At 41.5% G+C, this 24,659-nt stretch overlaps 1 long non-coding RNA gene across 1 annotated transcript in view; it reads left to right on the forward strand.

Moving 5' to 3' along the window:
- LOC128851424 (uncharacterized) overlaps positions 1-23,751 on the forward strand; it is an 85,867-nt gene extending 62,116 nt beyond the window's left edge. Inside the window, exon 3 of the long non-coding RNA XR_008448802.1 lies at positions 23,658-23,751. This is a non-coding gene — a long non-coding RNA (uncharacterized LOC128851424). The remainder of the gene's footprint in view (positions 1-23,657) is intronic.
- The last annotated feature ends 908 nt before the right edge of the window (positions 23,752-24,659 follow it).

Genomic DNA, 24,659 nt, shown 5'->3' on the forward strand with positions numbered 1-24,659 from the left:
ATGCAAGGAGCAGCATGAAAAAAATTCTCTCTGGATTGATATATCAACACAGTGGTCTAGCAGTTTGCACTCTGTTGTCCAAACAAGATCAAGGCCTCATTATCTTGCACTGTATGAACACATTAAAAAACAATCCGTAACCTAGAGGGCTTTTAGTTTAGATAAAGCAAGCAGCCAGACAAAGGATGTATTTCTGTCTCATATCTCTTCTACTGACAAGGAAGTGAGGTACAGAGAATTGATAAGACCGATCAAAGTCACACAGGAATTTTATCATATAGGCAGAGACGAACCCAGGTTCCCAGAGTATCAGCTCCATGTCTTAATAACGCCAGGCTTTTGTATGACTGGTGTGCTGAAAATGCTTCAAGCCAAGAGAGGTGCCAAAAACAAACACAATGTGCCAACAGTGTAAACTAATTACATTTTAATAATTACTTCAGTTTCAGTCATTTGAACCATTATTAGCAGCTCAAGTAGGGAACGTGTGGGCTGTGCTTTTGAATTATATTATTTAATCTTGCATTCTTTCTTTTCACATTGGACAAAATTGACTTCTATTTTGTTGCATTAATTCTCTGTGTGTGATTAATGCCCAGCTGCTAACCTGCAAAGCACCACAGCAGTTGCAATACAGCTGTATTTCCAAGGCACGGGGTGGTGACTGACAGATACCTGCTAAAATCGTATTGAGCTAACAAATATGACAAAACTTGTTAACAGCATCCAGAGAGAAATTGCTTAGGAAAGGTTTCTGCTCTTCGAGACGACGCAGTGTTTGATTCTTCTACATCTTGTGTACCTGCCAGTTTCATCACCCCATGAAAGCAATAGGATCTCTGTGGGCTATCCGTACTACCTGATCTATTTACAGGATTTTTCCACACCAACCTTTCTGCCTCTGCCCTCCTACTTTTATCAGATGCAGCTTTTTAAGTTCAAAACTGGCTCACTAAGTTGCTTCTGTCTTTCCATGCTTGTGATGTGGTGGCACATTCATATCAACCAAAGTAAACAGTAGGATGCTTCACATTAAATATGAGGGTTTGATTATATCCTTGCAAACAGCAAGACAGAAACACCTTTAAAAAGAAACAATAGCAGTCCATGCAAAAGTAATGAAGTCAGAGTAACAGAAGCTTGCTGATCCACATAGAGAAGATCCAAAACATACCAGGATCCAGGGAAATACAAGAATAGACACAGCTTGTTGGTCCCTGGATCCTTTAATTTGAGCTTGGCAGACAGTCATAGATAGGGAGGGAGGTCAAGGGGTTGTGCTGCAGCCGCATTCATGCTGGGCAGCCAGGACCCCTGGAAGGATGATAGCCATGTGCAGCCCAAATTATTTTTCAGATGTTTTTCTTTTGAAGCAGCAAGATGATTTTATTTCCTTCTGTAAAGTAATTTCAAAAGAACAGAAAAACAAATAATATAAAATTCAAACAAAAAAAAAAAAAACAAGTCAGGTCTGACAGCTCAGCAGATGGTTACCCAGGACTAGCACAAACACCACCAGCAGAAACACAACTTTGCCAGCTTCCTCCCAGTTGCTGGCTGATTTTGCTTTCCTGTGCAGGCATCAGCTTTTTCTTCTGTATTTTAACAGTGACATCCTCAAATCTTTAACACTTCTTTGCTCTTACTTCTACTGCTGTCTGCTAGAGCCATGACCCTGGTTTCTCTCTTCCTAGCACATGCTTGCATTCCATGCAGGGATACTTGCTTAAGAAGACCAACACAGGTCACAGCACCACACTGTTCAACACATACCACAATGCAATATGCAGCTGGACAGGATGAAACAAAACAGGAGCGATGTGACCTTTCCTGTGTGCCATGAAAGAAATATTCCAGCCAGCTTCACATCTGCATCACGGAGGACAGTATGGGCGTGTTTTGTGGAAGGCCAGGCAATCCCCTCAGCGAGGAATACACTTAGCCGGACCCTCACAGTCACCCCTCTTGCATTTAGTTGCAAATCCTGACCAAACATGTTGGGCTTGTAGGGTGAGTGGGGGAGAGCAAGATGGCAGAGAGTAGGCTCAGCTGAGGAAGTGCCTCATAGTCCCATCATCCAAGAATTCCTGCTTTACTTCTCCCCAGATCCCACAGAGCACCTTATCTCTTTTCTCAGCACACTTGTCCCATTGCAGGGCCCCAGGCTGGCACAGTTTTGGGTTCAAGGTGAAATAGACTTGAGGCTGTCAGAAGGGTTCCTATTTGCAGGTGGCCTGCAGGCATCATGGGTAGCATCAGAGCTCTCTCACTGCCTTTGGATCCAGAGGGTCAGGATTTCACCTTTACAAAACCTAACAGAGGTATCTTACTGAACCATTGCAGTTCCCCTGTAGGGACCAAAACCTGGCAACTCTAAGGATCAAGAGGGTGAACTTCATTGATCTTTTGAACTTAGAAGGGATTCTAAGTAGAATTCAACTCTATAACAACAGCTTCACCCTCTATAGAGCCTCACATCTCTGTAAAACACCAAAGACGTATATGAGCACAGTATAGTGTGACACACTAGGATATTTTCACCTTCTATGACAAAGTGACTCAACTACTGGGTGAGGGAAAGGCTGTGGATGCAGTCTTCTCGGACTTCACTAAAGCCTTTGACACAGTTTCTCACAGCATTCTGCTTCAGAAACTGTCAGCCTCTGGCCTGGACAGGCACACACTCTCCTGAGTTGAAGGAGCTGGGCCCAGAGAGTGGTGGTCAATGGAGTTAACTCCAGCTGGAGGCCAGTTACAAGTGGGGCTCCCCGGGGCTCGGTACTGGTTCCAGCCCTGTTCAATGTCTTTATCAATGACCTGGATGAAGGCATTGAGTGCACCCTTAGCAAGTTTGCAAATGACACTAAGCTGAGGGTAGGGAGGCTCTGCAAAGGGACCTGAACAGGCTGTACGGCTGGGCCGAGACCAATGGCATGAGGTTTAACAAGGCCAAATGCCGGGTCCTCCACTTGGGGCACAATAACCCTATGCAGTGCTACAGACTAAGGAAAGTCTGGCTAGAAAGCTGCCTAGAGGAGAAGGACCTGGGGGTGTTGGTTGGCAGTTGACTGAACATGAGCCAGCAACGTGCCCAGGTGGCCAAGAAGGCCCATGGCATCTTGGCTTGTATCAGAAACAGTGTGACCAGCAGGTCCAGGGAGGTTATTCTCTCTCTGTACTTGGCACTGGTGAGACCGCACCTTGAGTACTGTGTTCAGTTCTGGGCCCCTCACCACAAGAAGGATGTTGAGGCTCTGGAGCGTGTCCAGAGAAGAGCAACAAAGCTGGTGAGGGGGCTGGAGAACAAGTCTTATGAGAAGCGGCTGAGAGAGCTGGGGTTGTTTAGCCTGGAGGAGGCTGAGGGGAGACCTTATTGCTCTCTACAACTACCTGAAAGGAGGTTGTAGAGAGGAGGGAGCTGGCCTTTTCTCCCAAGTGACAGGGGACAGACAGGACAAGAGGGAATGGCCTCAAGCTCTGCCAGGGGAGGTTCAGGCTGGACATCAGGAAAAAAAATTTCACGGAAAGGGTCACTGGGCATTGGAGCAGGCTGCCCAGGGAGGTGGTTGAGTCACCTTCCCTGGAGGTATTCAAGGGACAGGTGGATGAGGTGCTGAGGGGCATGGTTTAGGGAGTGTTAGGAATGGTTGGAATCGATGACCCAGTGGGTCCCTCACAACCTAGTGATTCTATGATTCCATGATCCTATGATTTTCTATCAGTCAGGAAGAAAGATTTCTCATCCAGACACATCCGTAGGTAAGACATGGAGGTTGTCAGGCTACATATGTTAAATTAGTTCTTAATGTCTCTGTTTTTAATGTGGAATGGCTGGCAGAAGCATTTCCAGGGTGGAAAAGCAGAGTCCCTGTATGGCCAAGAGACCTCAGGCAAACATGACCTATGTAATATTTTTGCAAACTTAAACAACTTAGTAAATTCCAATAATTCCAAGTATTTGATACTGAATATAGGTTGTGCTCATGCTTATGGTAATTGTTGAATTTCGCCCTTTTCATCATTTCCTGTGGCCCAAATAAGATGAATATTACCTGTGCATCTTTTTTTCAAAAGTCACTGCTGAAAGGTGCCACATTAACAGGGTGCAGTAATAAACAAGCACAGCAGGTGCCACATTAACAGGGTGCAGTAATAAACAAGCACAGCACAGCCCAGTGCGAGATTCCTGCTGCAGTGGTAGCAATGGTAACTGCCGCATAGATCCAAGCACAGATTTCTAAATCCTTACGCTTCCTGCTTTTATTCTCTTTACCTCTTTTTCCAACCAAAATCAGGTGTCTTGGACCAGGCCTTGGGCCACCAGTAAATTCATTGTGAGACTGAAGGTGCTCAAATCTCACACTCAATTCACAAATGCCAGTACGGCACAACCCTGGAGCATCCTCCTACTCAGTTACACCTGCTGCGCTCTACTGAGAAATCACGGAATGCCCAGTGATTACCAGTCTGAAGCTTGAATGATTCCTGCAGCATGGGTCTGATCACTCTGTAGTGACAACCAAGGGCTATTCTGGCACAGAGCACGGGACTGTGTTTGAAGTGCATCATTTTTGTTCTCTAACCCTGTATCTCCAACAACAGCTGCTCAGGATTAAGGAAATGACATTAAAGGCCTGGCTGACACTTCTAACACTGTCTTTTTATGTAAAAGTATAGTTACACATATGGCCCCTATTTCAGCACACCATGAGGCTAGGAATTATGCAACACCATAATTCAATTCTAGGCAATGGTAGAGTAAGGATGAGAATGGCAGAAAGAGAAAACAGAGTAGATCTTAACAGCAGTGAGTGCAGACACACCAGCCAGTGAGAAATTTTAGGATAAAGCTCTGAGGGATCTAAGTATGCCTCATTATAATCTCAGGTCAACATAATAACTTATGAAACTCCATTTACTTAATTACAATGACTACTCATTTTTCCTAATGTTCCAGAGATTAAACCTTAGTCCGGGGGCGGTTCATAGCCATATTGTTTTGATTAATGAGTGATCCATCATCAACAGTAGTCAAATATTCCACAAATAAAACCACGGAAAAAGCATATATTTGGATTTTTAAAATAACTGTTGTGTGAACCTCTGTTCTACCTTATAACAAATTATTAATGTGAAATCAGAATTATGGCCAACCTCAGCAAAAAAGGTTTTCAGAGTGCTACAGCCTCTTACCATTCTCTATGTTCTCCCATTGAAGTGCATCCCTGTGACAGTGGAACTTTCTTGCTCTTGAACAGGTAGATGTAAAAGGTATGTAGTTTGCTAAGCTACCTCTCAATCATGACATCTGTGATACCTTAAAATCTTCCAGTACTCTTCTGAAATCCACATATAACATGACATAATTAGAGATGTCCTGTCAATAACCGAGACAAATACTGGATATATCAGTCAGAAGTTCCTATTCTCAAACCCCTCTCACCATCAAGTCCAGCTGTGTTGTGTGGATCTCATTAAAAGACCTTTCCCTTGAGCTGGAATTTCTCTTGAAATGGCCACATTAGCATTCACAGCTGGGCTAATAAGATTTTAGTTTATCTCAAGTAGAGCCATACTAAAATTATTCAAGCCAAAATGGGATTGTCTCAGCTCAGATTGCCACTTGAATCCAAGTGGTTATTCTATCAAAATATAGCATGTATACTTTTCTACTGTTTCAGATTTCGGGGAGCTCACAGATGGGACTGTGTCCTGCTTTTTTTGTATCTCCTGATTTTCCCTTTTTAGGCATTCATCTCATGCTGCTCAACAACAGGAGGTACTTAAAATGACTCTAAGAATTTGGCCTAATGGGCATACCTGCACAGTTCATACACCAGATTTGGTAACAGCCAGTGCAGCATAATGATCCAAAGAAGCTAATCAGCTGGGCTAATTAATTCAGGCCCAGATTTACACCAAGATCACTTCCAGTTTGCCCATTCCTAACTCACAGCACAGCTCTGTCCTGCAGAAACATATCCTCACTCCCAGGAAGATGCTAGGAGACAGGGCCAGATGCATAGCTTGTCTGAATCCCCTGGAGCCAGCAGAGCTCATGCTGGGGGCAGAGAGAACTCTCTCCATGCACGAGTGCCTGTACTCTTTTCTGAGGTCCAGGTTTGATGGCTGAGTCCATGGTCTTTCTGCACTCCAGGAATGGCGAGTACTTTCACTCCATAAAAGCACTCTGAAAATCTAGGGCTGAATTATTTCATGGTGTTGAGAACACATCTTGGGCTCATCACTGGTGGTAATAGCAGTCCCTCTGGTCTCATGTACTGCAATTCAATAACCCATTATTAACAATTGGAGTTGATGATCTAGCCCTTCTGATTTTTCATTTCTGAATGCAGCTAATTAGTTATGATAATTAGCAGAATTACAGCTCTCCATTCCCCACTTGGGAGTACAATCGTCACAATCTTATAACCAACTACTTTACTCTCCATCCTGGCTTCCTGGGAAACAGAGTCAAACACCTTGATTAGAATTTGAGTCCCATGGGGTATAAAAGGCAGAACAAAACAGTAATTTAGCAAGGCAGGTTGTTAATATCATTTCACTTCTTTCTCCATTACAGCGCTGTTACAGTGCTACAAACTAAGCAAAGAGCCCACGCAGAACCCAGTCTTGCATACTCTGTGGCTCTAAGAGTCTGGCTCTAAGATTAGAGCCATTTTCAGGGAAAATCATGTTCTGAATGCTCACCAACCCTAGGAAAGTCAGAAACAGCTCCTCTCAGAGGCAAGAAAAGACAACAAATCTTCTTAATACTTGAATTTGATCTTTGACTGTTGAGGTGATTCCTTTAAGATGAAGGCTTTAGTTTCACTCCCCAAAGTTATCAAACATGATGTTTGACAGTGTCAGCCCTCTCACAATCCTCAGCACATGCCAGTTTTTATATCATGTGAAGTGGGGGATCTATAGTTCATTTTCTAGCAATCCTCACTTCAGTGCTGTTTTCTGCTTTAAAGCTGCCTTCCCACCAAAGCAGCCATAGTGGTTTACCCCAAAATCATTTCACATTATACTACTGAATCTACCTGGAACAATAAACCCTTGTGTCAGCTGGGGGTTGCTTTTACCAGCCCCAAGGATATTCCTCAGCTAGCAAAACTCACTCTTCCAAATCTATTGTGTACGTAGTTGGTAAGTGAACTTCCCAGCTCTTTAACTTTACATCCCACTAGCGCCTCACATAAAACTTTGAAAAAGTATGTTTAACAGCATTTTTTTCTTACTGTCCAAAATTTCATGTATTCTTTCCCTCTCTGAGGACATCAGAGAGGGAAAATATTGTAAATAACAATATTTATAAATATATTGTAAATAATTTATAAAAATATTGTAAATAACAAGCAATATTATTTTTCAGTCTGTGTAGTTTATTTTTTCCTGGCTTTTTTGCATTTGCTTGATGGTAGACTGTCCACCTCAGCTGGGACACATTTCTGTACCCCTACAATCAATTCTAATATTGTGGAGTATTGTTATAAATTGAGACAGAAAATCGGGGACAACAGAAAATATGTATGCATGACAGGAAAAGGCGAAGTTCTGTAAGTACTAAGTTCCAGCACACTCCTGTGAACTTATACAGAGGAAGAAATTAAGATCTATAACACCCAAGTTCAGAAGGTCCTGGAGAGCTGAGGGATATGCACCAAACCCACAGACACTATCTGGAAAGCTAATACAGCTTTTGCTGGGAATTCCTGGCTGCAATCCTACCTGCAGTAAGCTCCTAATGGGCTTCTTTCTGGACAGAAATTGTATGGATCATTAAAGATGTTCACGTGAATTGGGTGAAAAAATTAAGCTGAGGTGAGAGTACCCCCTTCCTGCACCAGAGCTACTGAAGATCCATGTGCTGACAGATGATGTCAGAAAGTCTGGGGAGTAGGAAATGAGACTGATTAAGGGCAACAGGATTTGGTCAGTGTCTCCAAGTGGTTCAGATTTGCTTAGGCTGAGAAGCTAGAGCTGCAATTTAAGTTTAAAAACACAGTACACAATCCCAGAAATGCCTGTCAAATCATAGATACTCAGCAGTGCTTGTAGGCTTCAAATAAAAATAGCTATTCCCTGGTGACACAAAGTGTCTATTCCCCAATTCTCTGAAACCCAGCCACAACAAATGGTAAACAAATGACACTGCAGATGAAGCTGCAAAACGTGTTATGTTATTTAACATCGACCATTCTATATAATTAAGGGAGCACAATTACTCAAATATGCTTGTGATGTAAACAACCATGCAAATTGCATTTCAAACTACTTTGACTGTACCCACAGCATAATTAGAAGTAGTAATTTATTACTCAATGTAATAATTAGAAGTAATTCACTAGTAGAAAGTAATTAGAAATAGTAATTTATTTCTTAATGCAATGAGCTGCTTTTGTAGTGTGTGTGTGTGCAAGCATGTATGTGCACGTGCACACAAATATTTAGCAGTGAATAATTACTTTTAAAATGCATTTATTCAGAGATTTTGATTCTGCTTTTTATGAAAATTTTCTAATGGATGGGGAAGATTTATCATAACTCTTTAATAAGTATCTCCAGACATTATTTGTTCAAGAAGCAAGTATCCTTCAGCCAGTATATTGGGGTTTTGAGTTTCTAAGGTCAAGTGGGACAGACTCCATGAAAAAAAATAACAATAACCACATCCAACATGTTTTGCGTTTTTTCATTTGCTTACAACTCTTCATGGAATAGCAGGCAAAGGAGAAGAACACTGAACAGAACCTATAGCTCATTAACAGTGATATATACTAATATTAGAAAAATTATGAAGGATCTGTACCCTGGCATAACTATTGCATACTTACTAGGATTTTAGAACATTCCCTGGTCTAACTTAATGGGCCAGAGAAAAATAAGAAAGCTATCCAAGAGATCTGGTGAAAATGTGTTTTCATTTTTGTAGACATTCAAAAGGGAATTGATAAGCTCTTTGAAGCAAGCTCCTCACTTCCTACCTCCAGGTGGTTGCAATCCTGAAGTGCATGCAGAAAGGAGCATCAATCAGCTTTCCAGGAAGCAAAGGGGGAAAGCACAGTTGTTTGCTAAGGAGACCAGATGAAAGACAAACACTGTGTCACTAGCCAGAAACATTGGGCCAGCCCCAACCCAAGGAACAGTGAGACTAGAGAATAAACAGTTACATTTATCATATTACTGTTAATTTAGTATAAGGCTTCCCTGAAAATCTTTAGGTCTTATTAAGTGATACTTAAAAAATAAAAAAATTGTCTGTTGTCCAGGGTTAAACCACACATTCAAAACCTCTCCTCTCCCTCCTACTTTCTCTGGCATAGGACCTTCCTTTGGTAACAACAGGGCATGGCCTGGGAAATCTGCAGGAATCTGCAGCCATGGGCAGGTAGTGGAGACTTCAAAGGCTCTCTACAGTCTGTTCACACACTATATTATTGCCACTTAATCTGAAACCCTCCCATTCTCTTTCATCAAGCTACCGTTTATGTTCATACTACGGTCAGAAATTCACCAGTTATCTTCTTTCTCAGCAAGCGTCACCCACAATCCAAATGGTACAAAAGTGTCCAGAATCTTGGCTGTTCACATGTCTATTTCTCCACCTCTATTTTTCACCCAACGAATCTTCTCTTCTTGCCTTTTAAACACTTTTTCTAAAGCAGATTCTCCCCCTTAATTTCTCATTGGACAAATCTGGCCGATGTTATTGACGACAATGTTGGAAAAAGAACAAAGTCATTCTCACTGCCTTTACGTTTCTACAGAAAATGCACCCAAGGCAGGTGATTATCATTTATCATCCAGAGCCTCATATCTTTGAAACCATGCATTATCTGTAAACATGCTTGAAGATGTGCAACTAGAAGATGCCATAAAATGGTGAGATGTGTTTAACTGCAGAAATGCTGACGCTTGAAGTAGCAGAGCTGTAAGGCAAAGGAAATGCCAGAGAGGACAACTCACAGTCATTCTCTGTGTTAAAAACACTTTCCTCCTCATCTCTTTGTGATACAGCATTATTCCCAAAAGTTATTTCCCATAGTTTCATCCCCAATGCAACTTTTTTAACATGACTTGGTATTCATTTCACCACATCAACTAATCCGTATCAGTGAGTTGTGAAGTTAGGGAACAGGCCATCACATAAATTACAACCATGAAAGGAAAAAGGAAAATCCATCAAATCAAAAAAACAGGAAAAAGACAAATCACCTTTTTATTTAAAATAAGATTTTAAATTACCATAGCAGAACTGGAAGACCCTTTCCTGATTGCCAAATCTTTTTGGCTTCAGTCCTATGTTTGGACACTGAAGATAAAACAATTATCTTGCCTTGAATTCTTGAAAGAAAGAAAAACAGTTAGAATAGATTTCTTTATCATAGTCCCTTTTTTGTTTAACTATTTCCATAGTCATTACTTCTGAAGCATGTTGTAACACAAGAAAAGAGAAAGGAGCCTCCACTGTTGTCTGTCGATTTGGTCCGTCTTGATTTCATTTTATTTACTGTACTTTCACTGTACTTACTGGTAACTGGAGAAAATTAGAAGCTCTGCCAAAGATGTCCTGGATAAGGCAACTTCCTGTCCTTGATCAGTCAGAGAAAGAACATGGTATTCACTGAAAGATCATCCTGAACTGAAAATATTGGTAAGGCTGTTACTGAAATGAAGAGCTGGAATCTGTTGCCAGACAACAGGTATATAGGTATATGGAAGAGTCATTGTTCACACCCCAGTAGAACTGACAGTTTCCAACAAGGATCATGGCATAATTATCCTAAATGCAGTATGAACAGATAATTCTTATTTCCTCATATGCAGAAGCCCAGAGTTAGGCTTGTTCTTGCTTTCTTTAATCTTCTGTACTTGTCTTCCAAAGGAATCTCTTACAGTCTGACATCTTTCTGCAAAACCCCTTGCTTCTACATGTGCTTGGATGTACTGTGTATCTACAGTCAAGCTCGTGTGTCCTTTCATGTGCAGAAGGAAGGCACATGCCAGCAGAAATAAAAATTATGTCACCCACTGTCAGTTCTCTTCATCTCTTGCGAAAGACCTCTTAGAGGTAAAAAACATGAATTTTACAGCCCCAGAGAAGTGAAGACTGTAGAGAGCATTGGGCCATCTCTGCAGGAGTTACTCTAGATACTCAGAAGTCTTCTAATATACCATCAGCATCCCTCAAGATTTGTCTCAGTTGTAGCAACCTGCAAGAGCTGCCCTCTGGAGAATTTTTCCCTCTCCTAAGATTCATCTATTCCAAATCCAGAGTTGTAAGGGAACTCTAAAAGCAGTCTCAGCTGGATTTCAAATTTTAGGCCTTTTATGCGATCTAACAAAAGCAAGAGAGAAATTTCACCCCCAGCCTGGTAATTTTTAGGTCTCAAGTTATAGTGAGAGGAATGGATAGTAGAACAGCAGTCAACCATGCAGTCAGCACCTGAATAAGAATCTGAAATCTCAACTGTGGCTTCATTTTATTGTCAGTGAAGATGTCAGTACCACAGACAGGATTCTTCTTTCTTTGCTGGAATAGTGAGATCAGGCAGAGACGGACTTTGGCAAAGGCTTAGTCAGCATGAGTTGTGAAATTGACTCTTTATGCACTAAGCTTGACACAAGACACAACTAAAACCACCCCACTTATTGACTTAGTGGCAAAACGTAAGAACATGCAATGGGCTGCTAAAATCTACGTATTCCTTGGTTCTTACTGGTGCTGTTCAAGCAAAGAGGAAGCAACATATCTGTGTGAAAGGGTTTCCAAGCACTCAAGACACTGAGTTCTCACAACAAGTCAGAAAGGTTTGGGCTTGTGCAGCTGAATACTCTTTTTTGGTGTACAGGTCCTGAAGTAAACATCAAAATTCAGGTACAATGCTAACACAACAAGGAGAATCCTTTCATGATCTCTGCCAGTTAAAGAAGGAAATAACTGCCTGTAAAAACAGATTGGAGTGAAATAACTATATTTAACTCATTTTACCCATATTTTGGTTTATTTCATTTATATTTTCTTTTGGAATCGTTGCTGGCATACAATTACTTTTGCAGTAGTGTATACTCTGCCAACAAATGCATGAAGTATATACCAGGCAAACTTAGTGAACACAAGTTATTTTATTTTAAATATATGTCCAAGATGTATTAAAGCTGACAAATACCATGGTGGAGGTGCCAACCTAGACAGAGCTTTGGGTAGTGGACACAGCCCTGGAAGCTTTTGGCTGCGAGGAGTGCCTGACACCTCTCCCTAAGGCTAGGAGAAATGGTCTTTCCCAGTGTGGTGGTGTTGCAGAGCTGTGCCACCAAGTGGAGGAGCTAGGGGAAAGAGTCAGCATCAGAAATTATGAGAGAGGTAGACAGGATCATCTCAGAGACCTTGTGGCTTCAGGAGCCCCAGACCCAAAATTCGCAGCAGACACTGGTAGAGTCTATCCCTAACAGGACAGTAAGTGCAAACTCTGAGGTAGATGAAGGCTGAAAGCTGGTGACTTCTGACATCAAGAGGAAGGCTTCTGCTCCACCACCTGAAGGCTCAAAGTTCATGTCCTTCATAACTAAGGAGGAGTCAGCTGTGATTTCAGGTGAAATATGTGGGCCAACGGATCTAGAGACATTCAGGAGCACCAGGTGAGAGTGGCAAGTGATACTGTAGGTAAATCTCTGCTGTAGGGGACAGAGGGCCCATCTGCTGAGCTGACCTGTCATCTAGAGCAATTTGCTACTTGCCAAAACTGGGATCTGAGATATTGTGGAAAGACTCTCAGAATTTGTCCAACCCTGTTTTTCTTCTACAAAGGCACTAACAGTAGTCTAACCTGACTACAGAGCTGTGGGAACAATAGTCAGGGGGATGGGATTCCTGATGTTTTCCTTGATCCTGCCAGTAAGAGAAAGAGTGTGAAGAACAGGGACTGATATTACGCGTCAACAAATGTTTGCATAGCTGATGTTGGCAAAGAGTTTTGACTTCTGCTGCCTTGGAACTCTGTTTGAGGACCATTATCTGCTTGTGAAAGATGGGATCCACCTCACTAGTTGGGGCATAGAGCTCTTTGCCAGCAGGATGCCTGATCCAGTAAGAACAGCTCTAAACTAGAAATAACAGGGGAAAGAAAGAGTTCCCAGCAGCCCTGTGAGGGAGTGACAGACAGGGCTGACAAGTAAAGGGCCTGAGGTGATGTGAAAAAAAGAAGATAAAAATCAACAAAACAGGGCTTCAGTGAGGGTTCGCCTCAAACATTTGCACATAAGCAAGGAAGTGCATGCAAGATGCAATTATGGGAAAAGTCCCACATGTTTTCAGGAGGAAAGGGAGCTTACCTCTGTACATCAGCAAACACCTTTATACCGTGAGGGTGACTGAACATTGGACAAGTTACCCAGAGAGATAGTGCAGTTTTCCTCTTCATAGATATTTAAAAGCCTTCTAAACATAGCCTTGGGCAACCAGCTCTGTGTGGCTCTGCTTGAGCGGGAGGGGTTACACCAGATAACCTCCAGAGGTGCCTTCCAGTCTCAACCATTCTGTGGTTACGTGAGTCATAACGTAATCAGAGTTTCAAAAGCTCTGTTGTCCTGGGTTCAGCTGGGAGACAGTCCGTTTTGTTTAGTTTCTCATATTGGCCTGACAACAAGAAGGCAGGGAGTGCACAAAAAGTTAGGAGGCAAAACACCCAGGACAGCTGACCCAAACTGTCCAAAGGAGTATTCAATACCATGTGACGTCATGCTCAGTACATGAACAGAGGGATCTACTGCTCAGAAGCAGGTGAGGCATTGGTTTCCAGGTGGTGCAATTGCACTGTGCATTATGCTCTTTGCATTTTCTTTTATTATTGTTGATTTTGTTTTCTCTTTTGCTGTACCATTAAAGCGTCTTTATCTCAACCCAGCAGTTTTACCTTTTTTTTTTTTACGAGTCAAAGGCTTGATGTCAAAGTAATACCAGTACAAGTTAAAAATAGGTGAATGCAGGTGAACACTATTTTCAATTATACATGGGTTAATCATAAAGCAAAGCCATGAGAAGAAACAGGCACACTGTGTTTAGCCAGTTTTTCTATAACATGGAGGATTTAGAAACCCACCAATCAAATTCAACCACACTTACGTAAGTAATGGACTCATCACTGAACACTGTGTTCCTAAAAGTTTTAAAAAACAAGAAAGCTCAAAAGAAACAGGAGGAATATTCACAGATCCACTCTAACAGCTCTTAAACCTCTCAGCTAATTTTTATTATCAAACGCAGTCAGTTATGCATCCACAACAAGAGTCCTAGAAATGATGGTCATAAAGGATGAGATTAAAAAGATGCAAAGACAGATGAAAGATTAAAAAAAAAGTTAGTATGACTCAGTTACCAAGTCACTCACCTGAATGAAGCAAATCCATTCCAAAATTGGGCTTCAGTAGTCTACAGCTCAAAAATTATTTCTGTCTTATTGTGAATAAGATCATGAGCTTAATTAGACAGAATATTTACATTCATGTTTTATCCAAGTGATTGCAATGGGCCCTTCACTTTTACTAATCATAAAGTATTTTACCAGTGCAACTTTTAGTAATGCGGTATGGAGATATCATATTTACTACTGAAAAACAAGTAAATGAGTATTAGTAGAAAGGACTGGTCTTCTTTTGGCAGACACTGGATCCTGCAAAGACCTAGGCATTAATTTCTGTGGGGCTTGAATGAACCTGAATAGACGCTTCAAAGTGTGAGTTTGTGTGAACATTTTAGTTTTAATCAGAAGATAGTTCATGTAATGAATCTCCAGGTCAGTCCGATTTCTTTGTTTTCACTACAACGTAGATTTGTCATAGAGCAGATAAACTGGGTTACTGATGAAACTAAAGTGGAAGGTGTGCTTTAAGAGTGCACCCAATGTTCTCCAGCTCCCTATGGACATGCAGACCATGGAAACAGGTGGGAACTAGTCCGAAATAACCTCTGCACTTTGAAGAACATATAGGGTGAATAGCAGGTCTTTGGCATCCAGTGTTTCATTGTACAGCTCTTCTCCTATTGCACCAAATTGCCTGATAATATAACTTCTGTGATACTAGTACATACATACTGTGATATTAAGACTAGCCTGCCAGACTAAGACATAAAATGAGACTGGTAATAGAGCATGAAAAAGAATATTTACAATCTATGTGCCATCAAAATGTATATAAATGGGATGCAACTTGTGCATACTGCAAGCATCCTGGCTTTTTCTTTAGAAACCAGGTTTACACTTGCTGTTTACACATAAGAACATACAACTCCTAGAGATTCCTCATCATTCAAAAGTTTTGTTTTTAGGAAGTGCTCTCTCTTTGTCACACACACCCACAGACACATGCATGTTTTCATAAACACATTCAAATATTTATGTAGGGTGACATTTAAAAAATCATCATTGTTGTTGGCTAGATCTTCTACTTCAGTTTTTAAATAGCTTCCTACAACATATACACCATGTATGTGTTTGTTTTTTTTTTTTATTTTTGTTAATGTCAGTTTAAGGTTTAAACACTAATCACTACTTTAACATTCTGTAACACTACTTAGCTAAGTGCAAAAGAAACTCCTTCCTAAAGAGGATTTTTTCTGCCCCTTCAAGCACAGAATAATTTTGTTACCAATCCACCAAGGCCACTATTTTGATATTAACAACCCTAAAACCCATTATTTTGCTAGAAAACAAAGAGGACACCAAATGCTGTATAGATTATAGACTCTCAGATTTATTTTCCATTGCACAATTTGATTATCTTATCTCAGAATCTGTGAGAAAACATATCTGAAGTGTTTTCATGAAAATCTTAATGAAAAATGCCCTCATTGTCACCTTGTTCAAACTAATTGGTATAGTGGGCTGTGTGAGTGTTTTACTCCTACTTGTGCCTACTGGTGGGAGCTCATTAAACTTTAGTTAAAGATGGCTCCCGGAGAAAAAAAAACAGCAAAATTTTAAGGCATCATAATTTTCAGTTCTATTCCTATTAGAAACACGGAGTACAGCCCACACAAGTGTTTTGTTGTGGTTGTCACATCATGGTAGCTACTCTGAAGTCACCAGCATAAAGTCCTGAATCAACTGCATCCTCATTGGTAGGATCTTTGGGGCTTGCAGGGGGTTGCAGACCCACCACTACTATCCCCACTACCCCATACAACATCATCACCCAAACATGTAGTAGGACACAGGCAAGGCAGCACCTCCTTCACCTCTGTGTCATGGTAGAAGCTATTCAACATCCTGGGAACGGTGGCATTTGTCTCTGAGCTGTGTGGCCACAACCACATCACACAACATGCACAATGCACAGTACACAGAGGCAGTCAAAGGGACAAGCCTCCATCCAGCCCTTCTCTTCCTTCCTCCCCAGAATCATAGAATGGTTTGGATTAGAAGGGACCTTAAACATCATCCGTTCCAAACCCCCTGCCATGTGCGGGGACAACTTCCAGCAGATCAGATTGCTTAAAGCCCCATACAACCTGGCCTTCCATGCCCTCCATAACCTCATAACTGCTGGTTATTCCAGAGAATAGAGGGGGTGCAGAGTTGCTATTGCATTTTTTGTTGAAATTTTCTTGTTTATAAATGAAAATTTAGGTTTTCCAGGAAAATATTTCCAATTATATGTCCAGGTTTGTATCAAAAAAACACATTTTCCTGGAAGTAAAAATATCCAAGGTTCTCTGTTCTACAACAACAACAAATGCAGGGGAAAATTTACTTCTCTCAGTGGTGTTGGATTTTGCTGGGAAAAAAAACCTGCAGCAATTCTGAAAGCAGCGTTAAGCATATGCATGTAGTCTCAAACTGGCACAGGTTCTGACTAACTCCAGTGGTATTTTGCAATAAAGGGAGAATCCAGCCTTCTTTCAGGCATTTGCAGTGGATGGGGGAAATATTCAGTCAAAAAGTAAATCAAAGGTCAAAGGATTCTTTAGAGCTAAAGACATCTCTAAAACTTCACTAACACTTCTCAGAAATCACTGATTGTGTACCTAACAGGAACTTAACCACAGTAGCCAGATAAGCTCAATATTATCATGTCAGTTTGTACGTGAGCTAAGGATAAAGTAAGGTCTCAACTTCTGTGTAAGCTTTTCCCATTCTGCCCCTGGAACTGTTGCTTTGCACAGCTGACCATCTTCTCCACCTGATCTGACCATTAAAGCAAACTTTAGGACTACTTGGCAGAGATCAATGTGAAGCTACAACAGGAACAAGTACCACACAGAATAGACACCACTGCCTTTGGGAGATATGATTTGTTTTATTGGAAGCCTTATTTCTTTTGTTATACTTTAGAAAAAATGGTAAAGCTTAAAGTTCCAGTACCATCATCCCTGGATCATTATTTTCTTGCAAATAACAGTTTATCTTGGACATAGCCCAAGTTAGGAAAGTGCAAGGTACCTGGAGAATTCACTCCCGTTGTTTTAATTGTTTACAGGAATATTTGTTCTTGCTTTTCTTCTCTCTGTTGTGCTGTGTACAACTCAGCAGCACCTGGGTTTGACTCCAACAGCATTGGGGTTTCAGAAAATAAGGAAGGGCATATTGTGCCTAAGGTTTCCAATAACTGATTTCTTAGAGAAAACACAGTAGTTTTCATCCATCTCGACTTCTGTAAAGCACTACATATTAAATTTGTGACAACAGAGATTAGCAGAGGAACCCACCCTTGTAGGTAAACATCTAGCAAAATTAGAAACCGCTCTTGCGAGAAGGGGAACTACAAGGCTGGAGAGTGGCATCCTGCAAAAGCAGGTCATGAATAAATTTAAGCTATAAATTAGAAGTTTTCCAACAAATGGAAAGTAGAGATTCTGGAACAGTCTTGCCACAGCTGTATCAACAGTAAAACGTTAACTGATTTTAAAATAAGAGGATATTTTTCTAACAAGGCAAGATATGTCATGGTCGCCTTCAATAACAGAGGTCAAAGGTAGGAAACTCCTACACTCCCTTCCAGTCCTGTGTTCTCATAAATCCTCAGTAATTATATTCATGTGATTTTTATTGTGGCTGGGAACCTATCAAAAGTCTATGTTCTGCAAGCCCTGTAAACTGCAGACATAAAATAGGAAGCCATAGTGGCTCTTCTGTGACTTCCTTTTTCCCTGTGCTAAGACCTCAAAATTGTCCTGCCTCAAAATTCATAATTCACTCAAAAAAAATGTGCCAGGGAAAAATTTCACAGTACCACATAACCATAAAATAATTCAGGCTGAAAGGCACCTTAGGGGTTCCCTAGTCCGAGTTTTAGCTCAAACCAGGGTTAGCTTTAAGATCAGATGAGGTTATCACGGATTTATCAGTTAGTTCTTGAAATCCTCCAAGCAGAGAGGCTACACATCATCTATGGACAACCTGCTCCACTGCTTGACTGCCTTCATGGGGAAACAGTTTCTCCTTTATAACAAGCATCAACCTTTCCTGTTTCAACCTACGTCTCTTGTCTCTCATCTTCCCATCATGAATCACTGTGAAGAGTCTGGCTTCATCTTCTCGATAACGTCCACACAGGTAGCAAGGGTCTTCTGTTAGCTCCCCTCAAAGACTTAATTTCTTCATGGTGAACAACACCAGGTCCCTTAGCTTGTCCCCATATGGCACACACGCTATCTCCCAGCTATCTTCATGTCCCTTTTTCTGACGTGTTGTTGTTCTGAAGATCAATATGGACATGATAGTCACCTCCTAGAAGTACCCCTTACACATAAGGTGAAGAGAAGAAATTCTAAACTGCATTTCTACACCATCCAAATATTTGCCATGCATCAAAGGGTGAAGGACCAACTACATGTCCTGTCCTTCCAGAGATTGCCCTGTAGCTCATATTGCCAGCATCCAAGTGGCCTTCCTCACAGTTCAGCATTTCAACATTACCTTGCATTACAAAACAGGCTAACATTGTCACACCAACAGCTTGTGTCCTGTGTTTTCCTAGAAAACAAATAACAAGCAAAGAATTGCAGCTGAAGGGTTAGTGCAGAGAATGAAGCTGAGGAGGCAAACATGGGACTTGGAAAAGGTGCACATTTTAAGCATCACTCAGTTAAAGCTCTAATCACATAGGCTTGTTTCCTTTGAAAATAAAAAAAGATCAGCACTGAATTCAAGAGAAATTAAAATCACATTTCTAGATCAAATCAAGTAATCCAATATGCTTGTATGTTCAGAGTCAGCTGATGCCAGTCACATGGCTATGAATGATGCTGCTTTTTGGCAGAAGACAAAAACTATCAAGGCTTTAAAAGTATAAAATAGGGAACCTACAAAATAAAATCACATAGATTTTCCTTACCTCTGAAATAAAATCTAATAAACCTCCACATTCTTCTAAATACATAAGATAGGAGAAAACACAAAGGACTCAAAACGTCTCATGTCACAGTCAGTACTGACTACTCCATACTGCGTCAGTTCTGTTCATTTGGGTTCAGCAGCTTCTTCTGGTTTAAATATTTCAGCTGTTCCTTTGCTGTTGCCTGTTACATCTACAAAGACACTGCAAGACTTGAAGTATGGTGTGATATGTTAGAGCTAGTTTAAAGTGATGGTGACTGGTAATTCTGAATCCAGAAGTGAGACCAGCTCAAGCTGTTCCTGTTCTGCTCGAGAAAGCTACAACTGCTTCTGCCAGGGATAGGAGGACTTTGGTGAACATTACAGATGCAGTACAGATATTGCCATCTGCACAACCACAGGTGGCTGCACAATTAGCCAAGCACATTTCCAGCATTATAAAGAGTCACCTACCCACTACCTCTTTCTCTAACATACATCTGTTCATTGCTACAATTAACCAGAAACAAATCTGTTTCTTAGCTAAATATGTCTGTTTACTTGCACCAATCCCATCATGCAAATACTTGGAGGATACTACTCATGATGATGCCTCACAAATCCTAAATTACAGACCAGTATTACTTCAGTATCATCCTTGCTTTTGGAGATTGAAGTCTAGGATGTGTTTCTGTTAATAATCCTCATTAGCAGGGGTTTGCAATTAAAAGACATAAAAAGTGACATAAAAAAAAAAGTCAGAATATTTAGACAACATGCAAAATGATCCACAGCAGGACTTTTCTATCCTGAAGTTCAATGTAGTCATTTTCAATTTCTTGAATTTTCCAAAATATTGCATGCAGGAGACGAGGAGAAGTCACATAATACAAATAACTATGCAACAGCAAAAGTTTCTACCTTCCAAACATTCCTGACATCTGATCCCACTTCAGATTATAAGAACAAATGAAAGCCAGAAAGTGAAAGCAAACTTGTGTATTGGGTTTGTGTGACTATATTTTGGTAGCGGGGAGGCTACAGGGGTGGATTCTGTGAGAAGCTGCTAGAAGCTTCTCCCATGTCAAATAGAGCCAATGCCAGCCAGCTCCAACACAAACCTGCTGCTGGCCAAGGCTGAGCCCATCAGCAGTGGTGGTAGTGCCTCTGTGAGAACATGTTTAAGATAGGGGTGAAAACCCCGCACAAGTGCAGCTGAAGAGAGGAGTAAGAATATGCCAGAGAAACAACTCTGCAGACATCAAGTTCAGTGAAGAAGGAGGGGAAGGAGTTGCTGCAGGTATGGGAGCAGAGATTCCCCTGCAGCCTGTGGTGAAGGCTGCGGTGAGGCTGGCTGTTCCCCTGCAGCCCATGGAGGTTAACTGTGGAGCAGAGATCCACCTGTAGCCCATGGAGGACTGCACACCGAGCAGGTGGATGCACCCAAAGGAGGCTCTGACCCTGTGGGACCCGTGCTGGAGCAGCCCATTCCAGAAGGACTGCACCTTGGGGAAGGGACCCACGCTGGAGCAGTTCTAGAGGAACTGCAGCCTGTGGGAAAGACTCATTGAAGAAGTTCATGGAGAACTGTCTCCCATGAGAGAAAGCCCACTCTAGAGCAGGGGAAGAATGTGCAGAGGAAGGAGCAACAGAAACAATGTATGACGAACTGACCGAAACTCCCATTCCCTGTCCCCACACGGCACTTGCCCGGGAGTAGTTAGTCATTAGAAATCACAAATTGTCTTGGCATGGCATTCTATTTTAAGTAGCAGACTTCATTATCAGTATTAAAGGACCAGTGTTCTTGAGTAAGTCATGTTCTCTATACAGAGGTTTAGTATGAACTATGCTTTCAGGCAAGGTTAAAAAAAAAAAATGTAGTGCAATATAGGCATGTAAGAGAGGATGTTATAGACAGGCTGGAGGTTCCAGAGCTACAGGAGCACAGTCTGTGCTGGGAAAGACATGGTATTATATTAATTGAGTTATAGGAAATATCAAGATAACTGAAATGTTGCCCTCTTCAGTGGGGTTTTGGCAAAACAAAACAAAATCCCCACAGAACAGTGGAGATTCAGAAAATAAAGTGTGATTCTATACATCATTCTCAACCCCAGCCCCTAACTGACCTTGGCCTCAGCTGTCCTCTCTATAGCTGCAGTATTTGCAAGTCTTAAATCACTCGCATCACGTGGACAGAGACAAAGGAGTGAATGGAGCCTCAGTCATGACCTTTTCTGCTCCATTTTCAACAGGACATCTCAGCTTCTCCTGTCCCCAGGGACCTATATCTGAGGGGTATGAGACTGTACTTACCGTATGCAGAGGGGAAGCTTGTAAGAATGCACACACGAAAGCGTACAAGCACCTGAGAGAGGCAGATGGGTTGAAGATAAGAACTCAGCAAGGTCCATCTCCTCAGCGTGCAATGTCAAGAAGCAGATCCCCAGAGGTGGGGAGGACGTTAGGGAGATCTCAGTTCTTGAGATCTCTACAGCTGCAGAAAACGAAAGACCCTGTGAATGAGCTCACTGTCCATAGGGGTGTCATAAGCATAATCGAATGCCTCCTTTGATACAGGAGGACAAAATGTTTCAAAACAAATCAAAATTTACTTGTAACAGTACTGCTTTTTGCTGTGTTCTACAGATACTTGGCCTGAAGATATTCATTCTTGGGTTTTAATATAAACTTTCACTCAAAAAACGTTTGCTTCTGAGTTAAGTTGTAATCAACAGGATGCTGCAAGCAAGAAATAGCTAACTTTAAAGATCATATTTTCACATATTTACATTAGATAAAGCTCCCACCAACAAAGGAATACTCTTCTGCTTCATTACAGTCCTCAGAAGTCTACAGTGTAACTGTGGCATCCAACTGTGTTCAGAATCTCTTATGAGACCACAGAGGTGAAAACTCAGATGATGAAGCAAAGATCTCACCTCACATCCAGCTGCTAAACCAAAGTCTGAAACTAAATCTGTGAATAGCAGTGAAAAAAATTCTTCCTGGCTCTGGGACAAATTGCAAGACAGTAGCATCTTTCACAGTACATTATTTATCTATGAAGGCTCTGCAGATTTCTCCTTTCTCTGTCCCATAAAAGTTACACTGCCTTCATCAATGCTCCTGTAGATGAAAAGTGACAATGGTGAAGGAGGAGGCAAAGCTTCATTTAGCACAAAACTATCCCTTGCAAACTGGAAATGTGAAAACCAGAGGGAGTGAATACATCCAAAGGAGGAGGTGGTGCATGTCTTTCTTCTTTCCATTTAGAAGCAGCATGCAGTATTGTGTGGGCTAAATCAGAGAAAAGAATTCTCACCCTTACAGCCTCTTCCAGGGAAATTAATGGCCCTGGGAGTGTCATTCTGCAAGCAACATGAAAGCCAGAAATACGAGAACAACATAGTCCCAACCTCAGAAGCATGCCGCATTCATCGCAACAACAGGCTCTCCTAAAAAAACACTGCCTTTCCCCATTTACTAGTTAGTCCTGGTCAGTCCAAGAGGAACTAAATGCATGGTTAGAAGTACTGAGTACTCCCAAGTCAATACCTCAAATGACTGGATTAATGAACCAATGAAAGCTTAAATATCAGAGCAGTTTTCCGACAACAATAGGAGATGAACAGAAACAGTAAAAACAAAATTTATTGAAAAATTACCAGACAGAGCAGGGCTTGGCAAAGGATCTAAATAATGCATATGTTGAAGGTGAGAAGTTACCTTTATTCCTGAAACTGAAGGAAGGGAAGGAAATAAGGCCATGTGTGTGCTGCCACACAGAATCAGCTGTCCAAGTAATACAGGACAGAGTCATGCATTCAGACATGTCTCCTGAAGGTTACATGGACACTCACAGAGTTTGGAGAAAGGTGTTTCTTCTCCTGGAACAAGTTTGTCAGCTGCTTGACACTTGCTGAAAACCAGTACATTTTAAGGGAGAAATTCAACTGTTTTTTCTCTATAACTTCAAATAATATCTCTGGTGATGTGTTGGAGGCAAGAAAGGGACCCAACCAAAAATCTAAGGAATGTTCCATTCTTCCCCAGAGAAAGAACAGGAGCAGGGGATGCAGAGATTACTATGCTTCTAAGAACTGCTGGGAGAAAAAGACTGTCCTGGCCCAAGTGCAGAGACAGAGACAAGCAAGCCCTGTCCTCTTCCTAGAAAAAGGGATGAACACCAGGAGCAAGGAGTGTTCAACAATTTGCAAGATGAGGGATGTATCTCTCTCTGTGGCTGCTCAGCTGATTGGTAACTGAAAAGCACATAGTAATTTTCTCTTTTTTTCTCTGATATCTTCCTGAGATTTGTTTATTTTGCAGATGCAGCTGCCCCAGCTGAGCTCACTCCTGCACAGAAGCTGAAAGATGAGTTTGAATGAAAGCAGAGCAAGAAAAGAGTTGGAAAGTTTCATGACAGCTCATCATGAGCACCAGATCCTCTTTCCTTGGAGCAAACTTCACCACATAGAAGATGTTCCTTGTCATACTTTTTTCAGCAGGCGCGATCACATGAGTGACCAAGACAACCTGCTATGTATTACCCCCTACCATTCTGCTGATGGCAAACTGACCCCAGAATTTCATCCTGAACACTAAGTGGCAGCTTTTCTCTGAAGTCTGAGTGATTCCCTGTTCCACACCCTGTGCCTCCTCCTTCTGCCTGAACTGTGAAAACACATACAGCAATACCATGTGTACAAAGTAATTCCTCTGGTAATTTGCTAGCAGCCAATCTATGATTATTCAGCTAGGCATTGCCTTTGTTTAACTCTTACAGCTTTCAAAGTCATGGAGCCTGGTTAGATCCACCTCCCCGCATGAAATTATTTGGCAGTAAATAACACTCACAGGGTGTTGGGTATCCAAGGGAGGGGACATAACCCCACCAGACATCTGTTTTTTTGAGCTGGCTATGATTGCTCAGAAAGTACCATCCCAGACTGGTAAGCAAGTGGTATAAACAGCAGAAGGTAAACCAATTCTGTTCTCATGTTTATTGTGGCCATTTGAAGACCATGGGCCACCTTGGGGATTCTTTCAAAACTACATATGAGGTGCTGTCTAATCAGAAGCTCCAGTGTCAGATGAGAAGTTTTAAAATAAATTGCTGACTAAAAAGAGAAAATGACTCTTCCTTACCTTTTCCTTGGGCAGATCATCTCCCCCTTCCCCCCAAAAATCTCTTGTCTCTCATGCATCAGCAAGTTTTACCAATACCACAGCTGCTGGAGCTGCTGTTTGCTTTAAACTGGGCTTAAGGAGCAGACTAGGTTGACAGAGTCATCCCAGAGTATCTTGTTTTCCAGGTCATTTTGCAAAGGG

The sequence above is a fragment of the Cuculus canorus genome, chromosome 2 (genome assembly GCF_017976375.1).
Source record: "Cuculus canorus isolate bCucCan1 chromosome 2, bCucCan1.pri, whole genome shotgun sequence".
In the NCBI taxonomy this organism is placed as follows: domain Eukaryota; kingdom Metazoa; phylum Chordata; class Aves; order Cuculiformes; family Cuculidae; genus Cuculus; species Cuculus canorus.